Below are 15463 nucleotides of genomic sequence, written 5' to 3'. Positions count from 1 at the left end.
GGGGAAGGTGTTTCAGTGTATGGGGAAGAGGTTGCAGTGTGTGGGGAAGAGGTTTCAGTGTGTTGGGATGGGTTTCAGTGTGTGGGGAAGGGGTTTCAGTGTGTGGGGAAGCGGTTTCAGAGTGTGGGGATGGGTTTCAGTCTGTAGGGAAAGGTTTCACTGTGTGTGGAAGAGGTTTCAGTGTGTGGGGATGGGTTTCAGTGTGTGGGGAAGGGGTTTCAGACCGTGGGGATGTGTTTCAGTCTGTGGGGAAGGGGTTTCAGTCTGTGGGGAAGTGGTTTCAGTGTGTGGGGCAGAGGTTTCAGTGTGTGGGGTGTTGGTTTCAGTGTGTGGTGAAGGGGATTCAGTGTGTGGGAAAGAGGTTTCTGTGTACGGGGAAGGGGTTTCAGTGTGTGGGGAAGGGATTCAGTGTGTGGGGATGTGGTTTCAGTGTGTGCGGAAGAGGTTTCCGTATGTGGGGAAGGTGTTTCAGTGTATGGGGAAGAGGTTGCAGTGTGTGGGGAAGAGGTTTCAGTGTGTTGGGATGGGTTTCAGTGTGTGGGGAAGGGGTTTCAGTGTGTGGGGAAGCGGTTTCAGTGTGTGGGGATGGCTTTCTGAGTGTGGGGAAGGTGCTTCAGTTTGTGGGGAAGAGGTTTCAGTGTGTGGGGATGGGTTTCAGTCTGTAGGGAAAGGTTTCACTGTGTGTGGAAGAGGTTTCAGTGTGTGGGGATGGGTTTCAGTGTGTGGGGAAGGGGTTTCACTCCGTGGGGATGTGTTTCAGTCTGTGGGGAAGGGGTTTCAGTCTGTGGGGAAGTGGTTTCAGTGTGTGGGGAAGAGGTTTCAGTGTGTGGGGAATTGGTCTCAGTGTGTTGTGAAGGGGATTCAGTGTGTGGGAAAGAGGTTTCTGTGTACGGGGAAGGGGTTTCAGTGTGTGGGGAAGGGATTCAGTGTGTGGGAATGTGGTTTCCGTGTGTGCGGAAGATGTTTCCGTATGTGGGGAAGGTGTTTCAGTGTATGGGGAAGAGGTTGCAGTGTGTGGGGAAGAGGTTTCAGTGTGTTGGGATGGGTTTCAGTGTGTGGGGAAGGGGTTTCAGTGTGTGGGGAAGCGGTTTCAGTGTGTGGGGATGGCTTTCTGTGTGTGGGGAAGGTGCTTCAGTTAGTGGGGAAGAGGTTTCAGTGTGTGGGGATGGGTTTCAGTCTGTAGGGAAAGGTTTCACTGTGTGTGAAAGAGGTTTCAGTGTGTGGGGATGGGTTTCAGTGTGTGGGGAAGGGGTTTCACTCCGTGGGGATGTGTTTCAGTCTGTGAGGAAGGGGTTTCAGTCTGTGGGGAAGTGGTTTCAGTGTGTGGGGAAGAGGTTTCAGAGTGTGGGGAATTGGTTTCAGTGTGTGGTGAAGGGGATTCAGTGTGTGGGAAAGAGGTTTCTGTGTACGGGGAAGGGGTTTCAGTGTGTGGGGAAGAGGTTTCAGTGTGTGGGGAAGAGTTTTCAGTGTGTGGGGAAGGGTTTCGGTCTGTAGGGAACGGTTTCAGTGTGTGTGGAAGAGGTTTAAGTGTGTGGGGATGGATTTCAGTGTGTGGGGTAGGGGTTTCAGTCTGTGGGGATGTGTTTCAGTCTGTGGGGATGGGTTTCAATGTGTGGGGATGGGGTCTCCGTGTGTGGGGAAGAGGTTTCAGTGCGTTGGGAAGAGGTTTCAGTGTGCGGTGAAGAGGTATCAGTGTGTGTGGAAGGGGTTTCAGTGTGAGGGGAAGGCGATTCTGTGTGCGGGAAAGGGGTTACAGTGTGTGTGGAAGGGGTTTCAGTGTGTGGGGAAGGGGTTTCAGTGTTTGTGGAAGAGGTTTCAGTGTGTGTGGAAGGGGTTTCAGAGTGTGGGGATGGGTTTCAGTGGGTGTGGAAGACGTTTCAGCGCGTGGGGAAGACGTTTCTGTGTGTGTGGAAGAGAATTCAGTGCCTGGGGAAGGAGTTTCAGTGTGTGGGGAAGAGGTTTCAGTGTGTGGGGAAGAGGTTTCACTGTGTGTGGAATAGGTTTCAGTGCGTGGGGAAGGGGTTTCATTGTGTGGGGAAGAGGTTTCAGTCTGTGGGTTAGGGTTTCAGTCTGTTTGGAAGAGCATTCAGTGTGTGGGGAAGAGGTTTCAGTGTGTGTGGATGGGTTTCAGTGTGTGGGGATGCGTTTCAGAGAGTGGGGAAGGGGTTTCAGTGTGTGGGGAAGAGGTTTCAGTGTGTGGGGATGGGTTTCAGTCTGTGGGGAAGGGGTTTCAGTGAGTGGGGAAGGTGTTTCAGTGTGTGGGGAAGAGATTTCAGCGTGTGGGGATGGGTTTCAGTGTGTGGTTAAGGGGTTTCAGTGTGTGGGCAAGGGGTTTCAGTGTGTGGGGAAGAGGTTTCAGTGTGTGGGGAAGAGGTTTCAGTGCGTGTGGAAGAGGTTTCAGTGTGTGGGAATGAGTTTTCAGTGTGTGGGGAAGGGTTTCAGTCTGTGGCGAGGAGGTTTCAGTTTGTGGGGAATGGGTTTCAGTGTGTGGGGAAGAGTTTTCAGTATGTGGGTTAGGGTTTCAGTCTGTGGGGAAGAGCATTCAGTGTGTGGAGAAGAGGTATCAGTGTGTGTGGATGGGTTTCAGTGTATGGGGATGGGTTTCAGTGTGTGGGGAAGGGGTTTCAGTGTGAGGGGAAGAGGTTTCAGTGTGTGGGGATGGGTTTTAGTGTGGGGGGAAGGGGATTCAGTGTGTGGGGAAGGGGTTTCAGTGTGTGGGGAAGAGATTTCAGTGTGTGGGGATGGGTTTCAGCGTGTGGTTAAGGGTTTTCAGTCTGTGGGTAAGGGGTTTCAGTGTGTGGGGAAGAGGTTTCAATGTGTGGGGAAGAGGTTTCAATGTGTGTGGAAGAGGTCTCAGTGTGTGGGGAAGAGTTTTCACAGTATGGGGAAGGGTTTCAGTCTGTGGCGAAGAGGTTTCAGAGTGTGGGAAGAGGTTTCAGTGTGTGGGGAATGGTTTCAGTGTGTGGGGATGGGGTTTCAGTGTGTGCGGAAGAGGTTTCCGTGTGTGGGAAAGGTGTTTCAGTGTATGGAGACGAGGTTGCAGTATGTGGGGAAGAGGTTTCAGTGTGTGTGGAAGGGGTTTCAGTGAGTGGGGAAGGGGATTCTGTGTGTGGGGAAGGGGTGACAGTGTGTGTGGAAGGGGTTTCACTGTGTGGGGAAGGGGTTTCAGTGTTTGTGGAAGAGGTTTCAGTGTGTGTGGAAGGGGTTTCAGTGTGTGGGGATGGGATTCAGTGGGTGTGGAAGAAGTTTCAACGCGTGGGGAAGAGGTTTCAGAGTGTGCGGAAGATGTTTCAATGTGTGTGAAAGAGAATTCAGTGCGTGGGGAAGGAGTTTCAGTGTTTGGGGAAGAGGTTTCAGTGTGTGGGGAAGAGGTTTCACTGTGTGTGGAATAGGTTTCAGTGCGTGGGGAAGGGGTTTCAGTATGTGGGGAAGAGGTTTCAGTGTGTGGGTTAGGGATTCAGTCTGTGGGGAAGGGCATTCAGTGTGTGGGGAAGAGGTTTCAGTGTGTGTGGATGGGTTTCAGTGTGTGGGGATGCATTTCAGTGAGCGGGGAAGGTGTTTCAGTGTGTGGGGAAGTGGTTTCAGTGTGTGGGGATGGGTTTTAGTGTGTGAGGAAGGGGTTTCAGTGTGTGGGGAAGGGGTTTCAGTGTGTGGGGAAGGGGTTTCAGTGTTTGGGGAAGAGATTTCAGTGTGTGGGGAATAGGTTTCAGTGTGTGGGTTAGGGTTTCAGTCTGTGGGGAAGGGCATTCAGTGTGTGGGGAAGAGGTTTCAGTGTGTGTGGATGGGTTTCAGTGTGTGGGGATGCGTTTCAGTGAGTGGGGAAGGGGTTTCAGTGTGTGGGGAAGAGGTTTCAGTGTGTGGGGATGGGTTTAGTGTGTGGGGAAGGGGTTTCAGTGTGTGGGGAAGGGGTTTCAGTGTGTGGGGAAGGGGTTTCAGTGTTTGGGGAAGAGATTTCAGTGTGTGGGGATGGGTTTCAGTGTGTGGTTAAGGGGTTTCAGTCTGTGGGCAAGCGGTTTCAGTGTGTGGGGAAGAGGTTACAGTGTGTGGGGAAGAGGTTTCAGTGTGTGTGGAAGAGGTTTCAGTGTGTGGGGAAGTGTTTTCAGTGTGTGGGGAAGGGTTTCAGTCTGTGGGAAGAGGTTTCAGTGCATGGGGAAGGGGTTTCAGTGTCTGGGGAAGAGCTTTCACTATGTGGGTTAGGGTTTCAGTCTGTGGGGAAGAGCATTCAGAGTGTGGGGAAGAGGTTTCAGTGTGTGTGGATGGGTTTCAGTGTGTGGGGATGGGTTTCAGTGTGTGCGGAAGGGTTTTCAGTGTTTGGGGAAGAGGTTTCAGTGTGTGGGGATGGGTTTTAGTGTGGGGGGAAGGGGATTCAGTGTGTGGGGAAGGGGTTTCAGTGTGTGGGGAAGTGATTTCAGTGTGTGGGGATGGGTTTCAGTGTGTGGTTAAGGGATTTCAGTCTGTGGGGAAGAGGTTTCAGTGTGTGGGGAAGAGGTTTCATTGTGTGTGGAAGAGGTTTCAGTGTGTGGGGAAGAGTTTTCACTGTATGGGGAAGGCTTTCAGTCTGTGGCGAAGAGGTTTCAGAGTGTGCGAAGACGTTTCAGTCTGGTGGGAAGGGATTCAGTGTGTGGGGATGTGGTTTCAGTGTGTGCGGAAGAAGTTTCCGTGTGTGGGGAAGGTGTTTCAGTGTATGGGGAAGAGGTTGCAGTGTGTGGGGAAGAGGTTTCAGTGTGTTGGGATGGGTTTCAGTGTGTGGGGAAGGGGTTTCAGTGTGTGGGGAAGCGGTTTCAGTGTGTGGGGATGGCTTTCTGTGTGTGGGGAAGGTGCTTCAGTTTGTGGGGAAGAGGTTTCAGTGTGTGGGGATGGGTTTCATTCTGTAGGGAAAGGTTTCACTGTGTGTGGAAGAGGTTTCAGTGTGTGGGGATGGGTTTCAGTGAGTAGGGAAGGGGTTTCACTCCGTGGGGATGTGTTTCAGTCTGTGGGGAAGGGGTTTCAGTCTGTGGGGAAGTGGTTTCAGTGTGTGGGGAAGAGGTTTCAGTGTGTGGGGAATTGGTTTCAGTGTGTGGTGAAGGGGATTCAGTGTGTGGGAAAGAGGTTTCTGTGTACGGGGAAGGGGTTTCAGTGTGTGGGGAAGAGGTTTCAGTGTGTGGGGAAGAGTTTTCAGTGTGTGGGGAAGGGTTTCGGTCTGTAGGGAACGGTTTCAGTGTGTGTGGAAGAGGTTTAAGTGAGTGGGGATGGATTTCAGTGTGTAGGGTAGGGGTTTCAGTCTGTGGGGATGTGTTTCAGTCCGTGGGGATGGGTTTCAATGTGTGGGGATGGGGTCTCCGTGTGTGGGGAAGAGGTTTCAGTGCGTTGGGAAGAGGTTTCAGTGTGCGGTGAAGAGGTATCAGTGTGTGTGGAAGGGGTTTCAGTGTGTGGGGAAGGCGATTCTGTGTGCGGGAAAGGGGTTACAGTGTGTGTGGAAGGGGTTTCAGTGTGTGGGGAAGGGGTTTCAGTGTTTGTGGAAGAGGTTTCAGTGTGTGTGGAAGGGGTTTCAGAGTGTGGGGATGGGTTTCAGTGGGTGTGGAAGACGTTACAGCGCGTGGGGAAGAGGTTTCAGTGTGTGGGGAAGATGCTTCAGTGTGTGAGGAAGAGAATTCAGTGCGTGGGGAAGGAGTTTCAGTGTGTGGGGAAGAGGTTTCACTGTGTGTGGAATAGGTTTCAGTGCGTGGGGAAGGGGTTTCAGTGTGTGGGGAAGAGTTTTCAGTGTGTGGGGAAGGGTTTCGGTCTGTAGGGAACGGTTTCAGTGTGTGTGGAAGAGGTTTAAGTGTGTGGGGATGGATTTCAGTATGTAGGGTAGGGGTTTCAGTCTGTGGGGATGTGTTTCAGTCCGTGGGGATGGGTTTCAATGTGTGGGGATGGGGTCTCCGTGTGTGGGGAAGAGGTTTCAGTGCGTTGGGAAGAGGTTTCAGTGTGCGGTGAAGAGGTATCAGTGTGTGTGGAAGGGGTTTCAGTGTGTGGGGAAGGCGATTCTGTGTGCGGGAAAGGGGTTACAGTGTGTGTGGAAGGGGTTTCAGTGTGTGGGGAAGGGGTTTCAGTGTTTGTGGAAGACGTTTCAGTGTGTGTGGAAGGGGTTTCAGAGTGTGGGGATGGGTTTCAGTGGGTGTGGAAGACGTTTCAGCGCGTGGGGAAGGGGTTTCAGTGTGTTGGGAAGGGGTTTCAGTGTGTGGGGAAGAGATTTCAGTGTGTGGGGATGGGTTTCAGTGTGTGGTTAAGGGGTTTCAGTGTGTGGGCAAGGGGTTTCAGTGTGTGGGGAAGAGGTTTCAGTTTGTGGGGAAGAGGTTTCAGTGCGTGTGGAAGAGGTTTCAGTGTGTGGGGATGAGTTTTCAGTGTGTGGGGAAGGGTTTCAGTCTGTGGCGAAGAGGTTTCAGTGTGTGGGGAAGGGGTTTCAGTGTGTGGGGAAGAGTTTTCAGTATGTGGGTTAGGGTTTCAGTCTGTGGGGAAGAGCATTCAGTGTGTGGGGAAGAGGTATCAGTGTGTGTGGATGGGTTTCAGTGTATGGGGATCGGTTTCAGTGTGTGGGGAAGGGGATTCAGTGTGTGGGGAAGGGGTATCAGTGTGTGGGGAAGAGATTTCAGTTTGTGGGGATGGGTTTCAGTGTGTGGTTAAGGCTTTTCAGTCTGTGGGGAAGAGGTTTCAGTGCGTGTGGAAGAGGTTTCAGTGTGTGGGGATGAGTTTTCAGTGTGTGGGGAAGGGTTTCAGTCTGTGGCGAAGAGGTTTCAGTTTGTGGGGAAGGGGTTTCAGTGTGTGGGGAAGAGTTTTCAGTATGTGGGTTAGGGTTTCAGTCTGTGGGGAAGAGCATTCAGTGTGTGGGGAAGAGGTATCAGTGTGTGTGGATGGGTTTCAGTGTATGGGGATGGGTTTCAGTGTGTGGGGAAGGGGTTTCAGTGTGTGGGGAATGGTTTCAGTGTGTGGGGATGGGGTTTCAGTGTGTGCGGAAGAGGTTTCCGTGTGTGGGAAAGGTGTTTCAGTGTATGGGGACGAGGTTGCAGTGTGTGGGGAAGAGGTTTCAGTGTGTGTGGAAGGGGTTTCAGTGAGTGGGGAAGGGGATTCTGTATGTGGGGAAGGGGTTACAGTGTGTGTGGAAGGGGTTTCAGTGTGTGGGGAAGGGGTTTCAGTGTTTGTGGAAGAGGTTTCAGTGTGTGTGGAAGGGGTTTCAGTGTGTGGGGATGGGATTCAGTGGGTGTGGAAGAAGTTTCAGCGCGTGCGGAAGAGGTTTCAGAGTGTGCGGAAGATGTTTCAATGTTTGTGGAAGAGAATTCAGTGCGTGGGGAAGGAGTTTCAGTGTTTGGGGAAGAGGTTTCAGTGTGTGGGGAAGAGGTTTCACTGTGTGTGGAATAGGTTTCAGTGCGTGGGGAAGGGGTTTCAGTGTGTGGGGAAGAGGTTTCAGTGTGTGGGTTAGGGTTTCAGTCTGTGGGGAAGAGCATTCAGTGTGTGGGGAAGAGGTTTCAGTGTGTGTGGATGGGTTTCAGTGTGTGCGGATGCGTTTCAGTGAGTGGGGAAGGGGTTTCAGTGTGTTGGGAAGAGGTTTCAGTGTGTGGGGATGGGTTTTAGTGTGTGGGGAAGGGGTTTCAGTGTGTGGGGAAGGGGTTTCAGTGGGTGGGGAAGAGTTTTCAGTGTGTGGGGAAGGGTTTCAGTCTGTGGCGAAGATGTTTCAGTGCGTGGGGAAGGGGTTTCAGTGTCTGGGGAAGAGCTTCACGATGTGGGTTAGGGTTTCAGTCTGTGGGGAAGAGCATTCAGTGTGTGGGGAAGAGGTTTCAGTGTGTGTGGATGGGTTTCAGTGTGTGGGGATGGGTTTCAGTGTTTGGGGAAGAGGTTTCAGTGTGTGGGGATGGGTTTTAGAGTGGGGGAAGGGGATTCAGTGTGTGGGGAAGGGGTTTCAGTGTGTGGGGAAGAGATTTCAGTGTGTGGGGAAGAGGTTTCAGTGTGTGGGGAAGAGGTTTCATTGTTTGTGGAAGAGGTTTCAGTGTGTGGGGAAGAGTTTTCACTGTATGGGGAAGGCTTTCAGTCTGTGGCGAAGAGGTTTCAGAGTGTGCGAAGAGCTTTCAGTGTGTGGGGAAGGGTTTCAGTGTGTGGGGATGGGGTTTCAGTGTGTGCGGAAGAGGTTTCCGTGTGTGGGGAAGGTGTTTCAGTGTATGGGGAAGAGGTTGCAGTGTGTGGGGAAGAGGTTTCAGTGTTTGGGGATGGGTTTCAGCGTGTGGGGAAGGGGTTTCGGTGTGTGGGGCAGAGGTTTCAGTGTGTGGGGATGGCTTTCTGTGTGTGGGGAAGGTGCTTCAGTTTGTGGGGATGAGGTTTCAGTCTGTGGGGATGGGTTTCAGTCTGTAGGGAAAGGTTTCACTGTGTGTGGAAGAGGTTTCAGTGTGTGGGGATGGGTTTCAGTGTGTGGGGAAGGGGTTTCACTCCGTGGGGATGTGTTTCAGTCTGGGGGAATGGGTTTCAGTCTGTGGGGAAGTGGTTTCAGTGTGTGGGGAAGAGGTTTCAGTGTGTGGGGAATTGGTTTCAGTGTGTGGTGAAGGGGATTCAGTGTGTGGGAAAGATGTTTCTGTGTATGGGGAAGAGGTTTTAGTGTGTGGGGAAGAGGTTTCAGTGTGTGGGGAAGAGTTTTCAGTGTGTGGGGAAGGGTTTCGTTCTGGAGGGAACGGTTTCAGTGTGTGTGGAAGAGGTTTAAGTGTGTGGGGATGGGTTTCAGTGTGTGGGGTAGGGGTTTCAGTCTGTGGGGATGTGTTTCAGTCTGTGGGGATGGGTTTCAATGTGTGGGGATGGGGTCTCCGTGTGTGGGGAAGAGGTTTCAGTGCGTGGCGAAGGGGTTTCAGTGTGCGGTGAAGAGGTATCAGTGTGTGGAAGGGGTTTCAGTGTTTGGGGAAGGCGATTCTGTGTGCGGGAAAGGGGTTACAGTGTGTGTGGAAGGTGTTTCAGTGTGTGGGGAAGGGGTTTCAGTGTTTGTGGAAGAGGTTTCAGTGTGTGTGGAAGGCGTTTCAGTGTGTGGGGATGGGTTTCAGTGGGTGTGGAAGACGTTTCAGCGCGTGGGGAAGAGGTTTCAGTGTGTGGGGAAGATGTTTCAGTGTGTGTGGAAGAGAATTCAGTGCGTGAGGAAGGAGTTTCAGTGTGTGGGGAAGAGGTTTCAGTGTGTGGGGAAGAGGTTTCACTGTGTGTGGAATAGGTTTCAGTGCGTGGGGAAGGGGTTTCATTGTGTGGGGAAGAGGTTTCAGTGTGTGGGTCAGGTTTCAGTCTGTGGGGAAGAGCATTCAGTGTGTGGGGAAGAGGTTTCAGCTTGTGGGGAAGAGGTTTCAGTGTGTGGGGAAGAGGTTTCAGTGTGTGGGGATGGGTTTTAGTCTGTTGGGAAAGGGGTTTCAGTGTGTGGGGAAGGGGTTTCAGTGTGTGGGGAAGAGATTTCAGTGTGTGGGGAAGAGATTTCAGTGTGTGGGGAAGAGATTTCAGTGTGTGGTTAAGGGGTTTCAGTCAGTGGGCAAGGGGTTTCAGTGTGTGGGGAAGAGGTTTCAGTGTGTGGGGAACAGATTTCAGTGTGTGGGGAAGAGATTTCAGTGTGTGGTTAAGGGGTTTCAGTCTGTGGGCAAGGGGTTTCAGTGTGTGGGGAAGAGGTTTCAGTGTGTGGGGAAGAGGTTTCAGTGTGTGTGGAAGAGTTTGCAGTATATGGGGAAGAGTTTTCAGTGTGTGGGGATGGGATTCAGTCGGCGGCGAAGAGGTTTCAGTGCGTGGGGAAGGGGTTTCAGTGTGTGGGGAAGAGGTTTCAGTATGTGGGTTAGGGTTTCAGTCTGTGGGGAAAAGCATACAGTGTGTGGGGAAGAGGTATCAGTGTGTGTGGATGGGTTTCAGTGTATGGGGATGGGTTTCAGTGTGTGGGGAAGGGGTTTCAGTGTGTGGGGAAGAGGTTTCAGTGTGCGGGGATGGGTTTTAGTGTGTGGGAATGGGTTTTAGTGTGGGGGGAAGGGGATTCAGTGTTTGGGGAAGGGTTTCAGTATGTCGTTAAGGTTTTTCAGTCTGTGGGGAAGGGGTTTCAGTGTGTGGGGAAGAGGTTTCAGTTTGTGGGGAAGAGGTTTCATTGTGTGTGTGAAGAGGTTTCAGTGTGTGGGGAAGAGTTTTCACTGTATTGGGAAGTAGTTCAGTCTGTGGCGAAGAGGTTTCAGAGTGTGGGAAGAGGTTTCAGTGTGTGGGGAAGGTGTTTCAGTGTATGGGGAAGAGGTTGCAGTGTGTGGGGAAGAGGTTGCAGTGTGTGGGGAAGAGGTTTCAGTGTGTAGGAATGGGTTTCAGTGTGTGGGGAAGAGGTTTCAGTGTGTGGGGATGGGTTTCAGTCTGTAGCGAAAGGTTTCACTGTGTGTGGAAGAGGTTTCAGTGTGTGGGGAAGAGGTTGCAGTCTGTGGGGAAGTGGTTTCAGTGTGTGTGGAAGAGGTTTAGGTGTGTGGGGATGGGTTTCAGTGTGTGGGGTAGGGGTTTCAGTCTGTGGGGATGTGTTTCAGTCCATGGGGATGGGTTTCACTGTGTGGGGAAGGGGTCTCCGTGTGTGGGGAACAGGTTTCAGTGCGTGGGGAAGGGGTTGCAGTGTGTGGTGAAGATGTATCAGTGTGTGTGGAAGGGGTTTCAGAGTGTGGTGAAGGGATTCAGTGTGTTGGAAAGAGGTTTCAGTATGCGGGGAAGGGGTTTCTGTGTGTGGGGAAGAGGTTTCAGTGTGTGGGGAAGAGGTTTTAGGGTGTGGGGAAGGGTTTCAGTGTGTGGGGAAGTGTTTCAGTGTGTTGTGAAGGGGTTTCAGTGTGTGGGGAAGAGGTTTCAGTGTGTGGGGATGGGTTTCATTGTGTGGGGAAGGGGTTTCAGTCTGTGGGGAAGGGGTTTCAGAGTGTGGGGATGAGGTTTCAGTGTGTGGGGATGGGTTTCAGTGTGTGGGGAAGGGGTTTCAGTCTGTGCGGAAGAGGTTTCAGTGTGTGGGGATGAGGTTTCTGTGTGTGGGAAAGGGGTTTAAGTGTTTGGATAAGGGGTTTCAGTGTGTGGGGAAGAGGTTTCAGTGTGTGGGGAAGAGGTTTCATTGTGTGGGGAAGTGTTTTCAGTCTGTGGGGAAGGTGTTTCAGTGTATGGGGAAGAGGTTTCAGTTTGTGGGGAAGACGTTTCAGTGTGTGTGGAAGAGGTTTCAGTGTGTGGGGAAGAGGTTCCAGTGTGTGGGGAAGGGTTTCAGTGTGTGGCAAAGAGGTTTCAGTGTGTGGGAAGAGGTTTCAGTGTGTGGGGAAGGGTTTCAGTGTGTGGTGATGGGTTTCAGTGTGTGGGGAGGGGGTTTTTGTGTGTGGCGATGGCTTTCAGTGTGTGGGGAAGGGGTTTCAGTGTGTGGGGAAGAGGTTTCAGTGTGTTAGGAAGAGGTTTCAGTGTGTGGGGAAGGGGTTTCAGGGTTGTGGAAGATGTTTCACTGTGTGTGGAAGGGGTTTCAGTGTGTGGGGATGGGTTTCAGTGGGTGTGGAAGAAGTTTCAGCGCGTGGGGAAGAGGTTTCAGTGTGTGGGGAAGATGTTTCAGTGTGTGTGGAAGAGAATTCAGTGCGTAGGGAAGGAGTTTCAGTGTGTGGGGAAGAGGTTTCACTGTGTGTGGAATAGGTTTCAGTGCGTGGGGAAGGGGTTTCATTGTGTTGGGAAGAGGTTTCAGTGTGTGGATTAGGGTTTCAGTCTGTAGGGAACGGTTTCAGTGTGTGTGGAAGAGGTTTAAGTGTGTGGGGATGGGTTTCAGGTTGTGGGGTAGGGGTTTCAGTCTGTGGGGATGTGTTTCAGTTTGTGGGGATGGGGTTCAATGTGTGGGGAAGGGGTCTCCGTGTGTGGGGAAGAGGTTTCAGTGCGTGGGGACGGGGTTTCAGTGTGTGGTGAAGATGTATCAGTGTGTGTGGAAGGGGTTTCTGTGCGTGGTGAAGGGATTCAGTGTGTGGGAATGAGGTTTCAGTGTGCGGGGAAGGGGTTTCAGTGTGTGGGGAAGAGGCTTCAGTGTGTGGGGAAGAGGTTTTAGTGTGTGGGGAAGGGTTTCAGTGTGTGGGGAAGGGTTTCAGTGTGTGGGGAAGGGGTTTCAGTGTGTGGGGAAGAGGTTTCAGAGTGTGGGGATGGGTTTCAGTGAGTGGGGAAGGGGTTTCAGTCTGTGCGGAAGTGGTTTCAGTGTGTGGGGATGAGGTTTCAGTGTGTGGGGATGGGTTTCAGTGTGTGGGGAAGGGGCTTCAGTCTGTGCGGAAGAGGTTTCAGTGTGTGGGGAAGAGGTTTCAGTGTGTGGGAATGGGGTTTAAGTGTTTGGATAAGGGGTTTCAGTGTGTGGGGAAGAGGTTTCAGTGTGTGGGGAAGAGGTTTCAGTGTGTGGGGAAGAGGTTTCAGTGTGTGGGGAAGTGTTTCAGTGTGTGGGGAAGGTTTTCAGTGTGTGGGAAAAGTTTTCAGTGTGTGGGAAAAGTTTTCAGTGTGTGGGGAAGAGGTTTCAGTGTGTGGGTAAGAGGTTTCATTGTGTGGGGATGGATTTCATTGTGTGGGGAAGTGTTTCAATGTGTGGGGATGAGGTTTCTGAGTGTGGGGATGGGTTTCAGTGTGTGGCGAAGGGTTTCACTGTGCGGGGAAAGGTTTTAAGTGTGTGGTGAAGAGGTTTCAGTGTGTGGGGAAGAGGTTTCAGTGTGTGGGGAAGAGGTTTCAGTGTGTGCGGAAGAGGTTTCATTGTGTGGGGAAGAGGTTTCAGTCTGTGCGGAAGGGGTTTCAGTGTATGGGGTAGAGGTTTACGTGTGTGGGGAAGAGGTTTCAGTGTGCATGGAAGAGGTTTCAGTGTGTGGGGAAGAGGTTCCAGTGTGTGGGGAAGGGTTTCAGTCTGTGGCGAAGAGGTTTCAGTTTGTGGGCAGAGGTTTCAGTGAGTGCGGAAGGGTTTCAGTGTGTGGGGATGGGTTTCAGTGTGTGGGGAGGGGGTTTCTGTGTGTGGGGATGGGTTTCAGTGAGTGGGGATGGGGTTTCAGTGTGTGGGGATGGGGTTTCAGTGTGTGTGGAAGAGGTTTCAGTGTGCGAGGAAGAGGATTCAGTGTGTGGGGAAGAGGTTTCAGTGTATTGGGAAGAGGTTTCAGTGTGTGGGGATGGGTTTCAGTGTGTGGGGAAGAGTTTTCAGTGTGTGCAGAAGGGGTTTCAGTGTGTGTGGAAGAGGTTTAATTGTGGGTGGAAGGGGTTTCAGTGTGTGTGGAATGGTTTTACTTGAGTGCGGAAGGGGTTTCAGTGTGTGGGGAAGAGGTTTCAGTGTGTGGGGAAGAGGTTTCAGTGTGTGGGGATGGGTTTCAGTGTGTGCAGAAGGTGTTTCAGTGCATGTGGAAGAGGTTTCAGTAGGTGTGGAAGGGGTTTCAGTGTGTGGGGAAGGGTCTCAGTGTGCGGAGAAAGGAGTTTCAGTGTGCGGGGAAGCGGTTTCAGTGTCTGTGGAAGGGGTTTCAGTGTGTGGGGATGGAGTTTCAGTGTGTGGGGAAGAGGTTTCAGTGTGTGTGGAAGAGTTTCAGTGCGTGGGGAAGGTGTTTCAGTGTTTGGGGAGGAGGTTTCAGTGTGTGGGTAAGGGTTTCAGTCTGTGGGGAAGAGCTTACAGTGTTTGGGGAAGAGGTTTCAGTGTGTGGGGATGGGTTTCAGTGTGTGGGGAAGAGGTTTCAGTGTGTGGGGAAGAGGTTTCAGTGTGTGGTGATCTGTTTGAGTGTGTGGGGAAGGGGTTTCAGTGTGTGGGGAAGGTGTTTCAGTGTGTGGGAAAGAGATTTCAGTGTGTGGGAATGGGTTTCAGGGTGTGGTTAAGGGGTTTCAGTCAGTGGGGAAGGGGTTTCAGTGTGTGGGGAAGAGGTTTCAGTGTGTGGGGTACAGGTTTCAGTGTGTGTGGATGGGTTTCAGTTTCTAGGGAAAGGTTTCAGTGTGTGGGGAAGGGGTTTGAGTGTGTGCGGAAGAGGTTTCCGTTTGTGAGGAAGGGGTTTCAGTTTGTGTGGAAGAAGTTTCAGCGTGTGGGGCAGAGGTTTCAGTGTGTTGGGAAGATGTTTCAGTGTGTGTGGAAGAGGTTTCAGTGCGTGGGGAAGGAGTTTCAGTATGTGGGGAAGAGGTTTCAGTGTGTGTGGAAGAGGTTTCATTGCGTGGGGAAGGGGTTTCAGTATGTGGGGAAGAGGTTTCAGTGCGCGGGGAAGGGTTTCAGTCTGTGGGGAAGAGGTTTTAGTGTGTGGGGGAGAGGTTTCAGTGTGTGGGGAAGGGGTTTCTGTGTGTGGGGAAGTTGTTTCAGCGTGTCGGGAAGAGGTTTCAGTGTGTGGCGAAGAGGGTTCAGAGTCTGGGGAAGGTGTTTCAGTCTGTGGGGAAGTGGTTTCAGTGCGTGGGGAAGAGGTTTCAGTGGTGGGGAAGGGGTTTCAGTGTGTGGTGAAGGGGAGTCTGTGTGTGGGAAAGAGGTTTCAGTGTGCGTGGAAGGGGTTTCAGTGTGTGGGGAAGAGGTTTCAGTGTGTGGGGAAGGGTTTCAGTCTGTGGCGAAGAGGTTTCAGTGTGTGGGGAAGGGTTTCAGTGTGTGGGGATGGGTTTCAGTGTGTGGGGAAGGGGTTTCAGTGTGTGGGGAACAGGTTTCAGTCTTTGGGGATGGGTTTCAGTGTGTGGGGAAGGTGTTTCAGTGTGTGTTGAAGGGGTTTCAGTGGGTGGGGATGAGGTTTCTGTGTGTGGGGATGGTTTTCAGTGTGTGCGGAAGGGGTTTCAGTCTGTGCGGAAGAGGTTTCTGTGTGTGGGGAAGAGGTTTTAGTGTGTGGGGAAGGGTTTCAGTGTGTGGGGAAGGGTTTCAGTGTGTGGGGAAGGGGTTTCAGTGTGTGGGGAAGAGGTTTCAGAGTGTGGGGATGGGTTTCAGTGAGTGGGGAAGGGGTTTCAGTCTGTGCGGAAGTGGTTTCAGTGTGTGGGGATGAGGTTTCAGTGTGTGGGGATGGGTTTCAGTGTGTGGGGAAGGGGCTTCAGTCTGTGCGGAAGAGGTTTCAGTGTGTGGGGAAGAGGTTTCAGTGTGTGGGAAAGGGGTTTAAGTGTTTGGATAAGGGGTTTCAGTGTGTGGGGAAGAGGTTTCAGTGTGTGGGGAAGAGGTTTCAGTGTGTGGGGAAGAGGTTTCAGTGTGTGGGGAAGTGTTTCAGTGTGTGGGGAAGGTTTTCAGTGTGTGGGAAAAGTTTTCAGTGTGTGGGAAAAGTTTTCAGTGTGTGGGGAAGAGGTTTCAGTGTGTGGGTAAGAGGTTTCATTGTGTGGGGATGGATTTCATTGTGTGGGGAAGTGTTTCAATGTGTGGGGATGAGGTTTCTGAGTGTGGGGATGGGTTTCAGTGTGTGGCGAAGGGTTTCACTGTGCGGGGAAAGGTTTTAAGTGTGTGGTGAAGAGGTTTCAGTGTGTGGGGAAGAGGTTTCAGTGTGTGGGGAAGAGGTTTCAGTGTGTGCGGAAGAGGTTTCATTGTGTGGGGAAGAGGTTTCAG

Source organism: Heterodontus francisci, chromosome 28 (genome assembly GCF_036365525.1).
Source record: "Heterodontus francisci isolate sHetFra1 chromosome 28, sHetFra1.hap1, whole genome shotgun sequence".
NCBI classification, from domain to species: Eukaryota; Metazoa; Chordata; class Chondrichthyes; order Heterodontiformes; family Heterodontidae; genus Heterodontus; species Heterodontus francisci.
This window is presented reverse-complemented; position numbering follows the sequence as displayed.